Here is an 8904-nt window from a genome sequence, read left to right on the forward strand (position 1 = left end):
TAAACAACTTGACATTCCCTTAAAAAACAACCATGCGTCAGATACCATAAATTATCAGAGTTTGAGAGGCAATCCTGGTGCTCTCAGCTGCTGAAGTGACTATAATTCACTGAGGAGTGACCCTTAGATGTGCTCTGTAGTGTCTTGGAAGTTTGAGAGGTGAAGGGGAACACTCACTTCACACGCAATGTCCCTCGCCCTTCTTCAGACCGGTTAGTGTTGAGAAGCTATAAGACGAGACGTGAACGCCCAAAGCTGCCCGATCACATCTGTAACAGACTTTTGGCAGAGCACCTCTTCCATTATGCCTCTGCCGCAGAGGAAGGCTCCTCATAGATCACCTTTAGTGCCTTGCTTACACTTTATCCTCCTCATAAACAATTCTTAAAGGTAGGAGGACAGAAAGTTTACACAATGGTAGCAGCACTGCAGTCAGACATACATTATTCCCAAGTAACTTCTTATGAAAGTCATTTGTAATTCTCACATCATCCTGACGTGGTTTATTTCACCTCCAAAACACAATAAATTCTTTTCCTTTTCTGTCATTTCAAAATAAATTACAGATAAATCAACTCTGTCGGGCTGCAGGAGAAATGCAGCGGATGAAATGGAAGGAAACACAAGTGATGCCTCTGGGTATTGTTACACATTCTAGTGGGTTTTCAGCGCTATCTTTGATACTTTCACATGCTTCCTCTGAATTTTGGGGCCAAGCAAAATGTCCGGACCGAGCGCTGGGCAGGAGGAGTCACCGGGAAACCTAAATATTATTTCACAGAAATCCAATATGTGGGTACAAGTATGACAGCTAATAAGTTGGCCCCTGTCCTTGCTGTGCACCACCCACAGAGCGACGCCCGCAAGCGTGTAAAATCCTACCCTCTGTCTGGATGACCTCACAGTTCGGACCTGCTTTTTCAGGCCAGGGTCTCCCAAGGGGGTCCAATAAGCCACCCCATAACTCGCTCACACTCCTTCCATTTGTCCTCCCGGCTCTTTTAGAATACATACAACACATATTTGCAGCAAATCCGAGCGTGAGTTGAACACTACACTAGGTGTGTCCAGATTAGCGTGGGTTGCGGCCTGGCGCCTCCATTGTTCTTCATTGTTATTTCAGAACAGAAACACAGTCAGGATGGTTTTCACTGGCCGAGCGTTAAGCGAGGGTCGTGTGAGCTCTGGTGCAGGGGTCTGTCTTGCAGTCATGTGGTCCAAGACTTCAAGATGTTTTAACACAGGCTGCACAAGGATAGCCACGCCGCTTAATTCTGCAAGTCATAGTCCTGTGCCAGCATAATTACAATGTCAGTCTGTTTGAAAAGCAGTCTTACGGGAATGTGAGGGCCCCATTACTGCATCAGGACCATGCGCAAGGGGCCGTGGGGCCATAAAACACTCATCTGTGACCAGCAGTAAAAGAAGCAGTAGAGCAAAAAAAAAGAAATGGCCCTCTGACAACATAGTATTTAGTGCAATAATAATCACACCCCCTTTTTGCTTTTATTGCATGTAAGCTTGATGGATTCATTGCCTTGAGGAGCGAACACATGGAAATGTAGTTGTCACGGTGTGTGTGACCATGGCAGCACAGTTTCCAAGGACTAACCTCGCTCATGCAGAGCCAAATGTGTGTCTGAAGTTCGGAAACATGGAAGGTTAGAGGTTGCTCTGCAGTATCACTTCTACATGTGCTTCCTACTGTATAGAGAAACACTGTATATCCTACTTATTTTGATATAACTTATATGACTGACGAATAGGTGATCTGTGTCTCTCATAGGGACATTCTGATAGCAGACATGGCTGTTGGGCAGTTTATATTCCAATATGGACACCTGTGTGAATAATAGCTTTCCAGTTATAGCAGGTTCGGTCCTGACCAGGCAGCGTGCCACTCTTTCATCATGATTTGTCATCATTTCACCTGTCAGGCTGTTCTGTTTAATATCAGACATTATTAACAGTTAAGGCCCACTGGTACAATGATAAAGTATAAATGTTCTTTCCTCCTCCAGTTTATGCAAAAGCCAAAAAGACTAATGTCCCATGCAGATGAGCCAACGAAAAGAAAAGGTATTTCATTTTCATAAGGACGTGAGCATATACGAGGGGTTTCGTCATCATCGTCATGTCCTGTTGCTCTAAGAAAGACAGAACCCAGACTGAACAACCAGGAAACATACATCACACTGCCATATGACAAAAGGAAGTCACCCGCTTTGACCGGTAACTTCTTCACTGACTAGCTCTGGGATCTGTCATGTTGTGTAATTAGAGAAAGGTTGATGAAGGTCACTGTTCTGAGCACATCATGCTGCAGTCAGCTGTCTTTGAGGGGTTTATTTATCCTCACTGGTGGTCTGACCACAAAACAGATAATATGGGAAAAACAGTTGGATATGAGCATTACTGGAGACGCATCTGTCATAAATAATAAAGAACTATCTGAGGTCACTCCGAGTGCATTCTCTTCATAAGAAACCACACAAGAGAGTCTGATGGAAGATGACCGGGACTGACCTTTTGACGTGTTTTTTTTTACAGTGTCTGCCGCCTCCGTTAGCTGCAATCATGTTTGGTCAAATTTACTCAAAGATTAATCATTCCAGGGTTTATTGGAATAAAAACAAAACAGCGTAAGAAGCTTCAAACACAACATAAAAGATTGTAGAAAGCAGATAGAGAAAAAGTGACAAAATTGGTCGTGCTTTCAGCTGCCTAATGTATTACAGTAATTGGTTTGACACATTTTAATATTCATGCTCCTTTTAGCTTTATGCTCTTTTGCTGCTAAATGTTCCTCACAGCTGGTTGTTAGCAGCTGCCTTCTATAGCTAGAAACAACAATGCTAAGAGAGGTGATACTAATGCCCCTACCACTGGTCAAAAACCCGCCAACACTCAGCTTTTTTGCTTAGTGGGAAAGGTTACAATCGGCGTTCAGCCCCGGATGACGCAGTAGACCTGGGTAATTATTGCTTCGGCATTGATGAAAACACAAAACCTGTGTCGACATGCTAATGCTGTGCTATGCTATGCTGCATCGGTAACAGTAATAGATACAATAAAGACTTAAGCACCGTAACATCTTCACTGTTTACTAACCCTGTTTCTGGCGTGTTTGTGACGTCAGACGGTGACGCAGCAGAAAAGAGACCGATAGGAGTCTAAAAAACAAACGCCCTGCTTTCGGTGGGAAAGGGGTATTACGAAACATTAAAGCTTGTTAGAGCAGAGACGAACTGCAAAGTCGCAAAGTAATTATTTGTCAATACAAGAGATACTTTTCTCAGTTTACATATTCATTTCACTCATTGTTAATATGAAAATATTGATAAAAGCAGCTCTAAAGTCAGAGTTACCCAATGTAATGATTAAGCAAACATTTGCATTACCGGTGATATCATTTGCTTAAGGTTAAACATCTCAAAATGTAAAGCTCCTTTTGATAAAGAAAATCATTAAATAACAATTAAAATCACTTTCAATAGCAGCTCTCTTGTTATGAGTTGAGAACTGAACCCGGTCACTGCTGTTAAAAGCAAAAAGTACAGAGCCCTCCGCTACCCCAACCACAACAGTCTTACTTTCCACAGTGCTATTTCAGTGTCAAACCACTGCCTGTTTCTAGTCATGTCTCCTTCATGTAATCCTTCTGTGGTGGGAAAATGTACTTCTCACTTGCGCAGTTTAAGATGTTGTGCTATTTCCGCCAAATGTTAGGACACCACACTCACAGGATCGTCACAGGATTTATCGCTCATTGGAAACGATAACAGTGCATATGCTGCTGATGCCGTTTTATATGGGTCAAAATAGGCTGGGATTTTCCCCAAGATAAAAATACAGTAAAGCTGAAAATATTACATAACACTCGTCCACTCAGAGGTAGGTATAACAGAAGCTTTGCATGACAGTCATTTGAAGAAGAGGAATATCACCATAATGTATCTTTGTAAATATAACCACATGGAATTATAACAAAAATACTGGCTCTTCTCTTTGAGTGAAATTGATGTGAATGGAGACGCGGTGATATTTTGTCTCCATTCATGCCATTTTCAATCATAAACAATAGCCAAAAGTGTGTAATGATTAAATTCTGTGTGGTTGCTAAGTATGCGTCAGAGTCCGCATCTGTGAACCAATAAGAGTGTGCAAAAGTAAACTGACGCGGGACTGACAAGTTAAATATATGATTTCCATTGTCCAATCTGATAGAGCATTGCCCTTAAGAAGTTATTACGTACTGAAATAGAATATTCTGAGAACTCAATCTTCTGTTCAATGTTAAAATCATAAAACTCTGCATGTTAGCCAAAATTGCCCGTTGATTTCCATGTACACCTCAGTCAGAGTAAACATGCCTTTAATGCAGCGTATCGAACAAAGATTTGATCACGCGGCAAAGACCACTTGGAATGCTTTGAAATATCTGACCTCATGTGATCCCTGGTTCACACGGAAACATCCCAGAAACTTAAAAGTCTGATGCTGTGATCAAGGAACGAGTCCAAAGGGCCTCAGCCAATAGGAGAACATGGAAGAAGTCCAAAATTTCTGGACAATTGTAGAATAAGAAGTTGTTGGCTCAGTCTGCTCTCTCCATCTGAGCAAAGGTTTGGGCTGGAGGCCTGTCTTTAAAGTCTTGACTGGATGCCATGAGAGCAGGCCGCTGCAGAAAAACAGGTCAATACTGACTGTTAATGCCACGATTGGATGGTTTGTGGTCTGACCATTTGGAAGACCGAACAAAATAACATTTTACTGGGGTTCATAAACCTCTGGTGGATGTTAGAATGGCTCCTCCATAAAACCCAAAGTGTTGAAGCGAGGACATTAAAGTCGGAGCTAAAGCAATGACAAAATGTATGGAACTGCAGAGTTTTGGAGGAGTGTTCAGCACTTGGCTGTAGAATGAAACTATAGTACCTCTGGTGTTATACAGCTAATATAAAAAGCCAGTAAAGATCGATGAGTGCTAAATGATAATCTCTTAAGAGAGGAGACAGTGTGTTACAGTGCAGTGAGATAGAGACAGAATAATGATGTTCCTCTGTCAGTGAAACTGGACAAAATCAAAGCATTAATTTTCTGATTTGTTCGTCCTATTTGTCAGCAGATCTGTTTCACAAACAAAATATTTTAGCAGAATTCAACTCACAAGAAAAGCAGGTTTTAAAGACATCAGGGTCCCACTTACGAACAAGCTATTTTGGACCACACAGATTTGACACAAAAATCCATGCCACTGTTGAGTGCCACTGTTGGGAGTAACACGTTACAAAGTAATTAAAATAGTCAAATAACGTAATGCATGTGTTCTGCAATCCAAGTAATCCGTTATTTAGTTACTTTTTCATAAAAAGTAATCCATTACTCCTTCTTGGCAGGTAGCTGCGTACCAGCGGAAGGTCAACCTACAGCGCATGCATAGCCAGCTAATTCAACTAGGAAGATGGCAGAGAGGACAGCATTTACTTTGTGAAAATATTCCTTTTATTTTGAACTTTTGGGGGAAAGGGAAAAGAACAACACGATGGTGAAATGTATAAGTGCTTGAGGATAAGTGCTTGTAAGCTGCTTGTCAGAGCTCTACTTCAAATTTGCAGCTACTATCTGCAGCTCCACAACACTGGTGGGACTAAGAGCCCATGTTGTATTGTTTTCATTGCAACAGCTTTGCGTTATACTGTATGCCTCTACCCAGTTTGCTGTCAGATTGTTAGCATAATAAAGAGCTGTAGAGGTTATATTGCGTCTGTTATTTCTGTTATTAGGCTGCAGAGTTACAGACTGTCGGCTGTAAACGAGGCTGTGCAATGACCGTAGAGTCAATCATAATACATTCAAAGGTAGACATATAGTAGGCGTAACTGACATGTGTTACGAGTCACAATGGGGGGGTTCATTTTTGGTAACGCAAAAGTATTTCTTTTCTCAGTAGGTAATGCATTAATGTAACAAGTTACCATTAAAAGTAACATTACCCAACACTGTTGATTGCTAATCTGACTCATGAACATTGACAATTACCAACATTGACCAAATTGTAACACATTAGCAAATCTGATATAAATGAATAAATGACTGAGCATTTCTTTCCAACGAGATAAGGAACACCGTGTGTGGGTTAAAACTTATCAGCGTTTATCTCTTTGTTATTTTTTTTTTATGGGATATGCGTTGATTCAGTTAAGGCATTTTAAACCAAATCCTTTGCTCGGTGTGAATGTGCCTGAAGAAAGCCTGCCCTTGACAGTTAACTTTTTAGCCTTCAAGAACACCTGGCATTCACCTGGAGTTTACCACCCTGATACGGTGAGCATCCAGAATCCCTCTTTTTCTTACTAATAAACATCACTCAGTCTTGGATGTGATTTGAGCTCTCTGATTCCATGTCAAATCACCAGATAACATACAGAGAACAGAGGTTACAAGACTATTCATTGCTGTGAATTTTAAACTATGCTAATGTGTCGTCACCACTAGACCCATGAAAGAGGGACAGCTAATGCTAATGGGAATATAATACCACTAACGTTCACAACCTTTTAAGTATGGGAAAATATGCACAATAATAATGATATATAGTTTATAGTTTAAAGAGTGAGAAGAATTCAAACTTTAGTTTAACTTTGAATGCTCAGAAAAATGTGTGTACAATGTGTATGCTACTTTTATTGTGTTTCTGACCTCGCTGTGATCATAGTATCCATTACAACAGCAGGGGCAAAAACAATATTTTATTGTTTGCATGGGGAAAGCAAATAGACTTTGAGTCATACTGATGTATCACTTAGGATTTCATTGATGTTATTGAAGGGTGACTCATCCGATGAGCTGCAGCCTCATCTGACAGAGAAGCCAGCAGACCAAAACAAATCTGTTTATTACATCAGTAAGTGGTGCATCATCTGATTTGATGTGATTTAAGCAACTCCTTCCCATTGAGAAGACAGAAATTATCCTAATGTCTTGTATACTAACAATGAACTAATGGCAGTTTGAAGTTGATCGAAAGCCAGCACAAAGTGGATGTTCTGAGGTCGGGGTTGAAAACGCAGTAAACTCAGAGGATGTTCTTCACTTATGGTTATCATTATGTGTCCTCAGAGGATTTGTGTGATATAGAAACACCAAAGTACACATAATAATAGCAAAACACATCCTCGGGGTTAGTAAAGTTCACAGTTTACTTTGCATCTGTACAACATCATCTTTATCTCTGTGAGCATATTTACCAGCTCAAACATGTTTATTTTCTAAATTCAGTCCTGGTCAGTTCATTCTTTTTGCCCTTAACCATTTATATACATCATGTTATGAGGGAAAGGCATCTTCATCTTTAAGCAGCAGATAACACCTGCTGCTCTATCACGACTTCACCCGCCCTGCTTAAGTTGAAAGTTACACAAGTTAACACGCACATGTGGAATTTAGCCCTTTGGTGCTTGGAAAGATGATCCTCTGAGAAGTGTGGCGAACTCCAGAACGGAAGCCCTGCTGTGACCAATATATAACCCAGCATGAGTCATCTTGCCAAGACCCCACAGGTATGATGACCCTCTCTTTTGTACTGTAGCTGCATCTGTTGGGCCCCTTCCAGACAAGGTTTGCATCGACTCTCTCTGATCATCTTCAGATGTTCCTCTTCTCCCTTGGGGACAGCGCGAGGCGAGAGCCAGAGTGGAGAACAGGAAAGGAAAAGAGAAACCAGGAGAATCAGTCATCTCCCGAAGGCCCAGGGTGTTTCATTTTATACACTGCTTCCTGATCTAATGTCACTAATTTGATTTGTCTAAGTTAGAGATACACTTCAGGGATGCCTTATTCACTCAGCAACTTTGAATTATTTTAAAAGGGTGTGTGTGTGCTCTGGAATGTGAGTGAGTGGTTGGACTTTCATCATGAGTTGACAATGAACAATCAAGAAGACTAATGTAATGATAAAATCAATCAGGATTTGATAAATGGCCCCATCTCGCTGCTCACCACAGCCGTTATTTCAAAGATATCACCGTTTCAGTGTGCTAGAAATTAAACAGAACCGCAGCTTGAGTTCTTTCCCACCGTCCAGTCCAGTGTGGCTGAAGTGAGCCACAGGGGTTGTGAGGAAAGTCTGGCTGACCCTTACCTCAAAGAAACTCCCCTTCAGGTGCCAGAGGTTCCCAAAACTCAGAGATCAGATGAAAGGAAACCAAGCTGTTGGAAGTAAACAAACTAACAGTTGGCTTTTTATGTTGCCCTAGGCATTTGTGGGATTTCTTTACAGTCGGATTAACATGCAACCACAGCCGAAAAACCCTCCTAGATGCAAAATGATGTGGTATGTGTTTAAAGTGACAACTTCTGGGCCTCTTCAAAACAAGTACAGATTCTGTCCAGAGCGACAGCTCATATATAGAAAAGACAGAATAAGGGGGAGACCTGCTAGCATAACAGGAGACTGCCCAATGTCTAAAGGCATTTCAACATATACACGACAGCATCATCACCACTGACAGGTGAAGCAAATAACACTGATTATCTCACTACAATGTCACCTGTCAATGGGTGAGATATGTTAGGCATCAAGTACTATTTTGTCCTCGAAGTCGATGTGTTGGAAGCAGGAAAAACGGGCAAGCATAAGCATGTGGACGACTTTGACAAGGGCCAAATTGTGATGGCTGGACGAAACTGCAGCTCTCGTGGGGTGTTCCCAGTCTGCAGTGGTCAGTACCTACCAAAAGTGGTCCAAGGAAGAAAATCCAGTGAACCAGGGATCCTGGGCGGCCAAGGCTCATTGATGCGCATGGGGAGTGAAAGCGAGCCCGTGTGGTCCGATCCAACAGAAGAGCTACAGTAGCTTAAATTGCTGAACGAGTGAATTCTGGTTCTGATAGAAAGGTGTCA

Source organism: Semicossyphus pulcher, unplaced genomic scaffold (genome assembly GCF_022749685.1).
Source record: "Semicossyphus pulcher isolate SPU_LCO1_2020_fin unplaced genomic scaffold, fSemPul1.0.p SCAF_9, whole genome shotgun sequence".
NCBI lineage: Eukaryota > Metazoa > Chordata > Actinopteri > Labriformes > Labridae > Semicossyphus > Semicossyphus pulcher.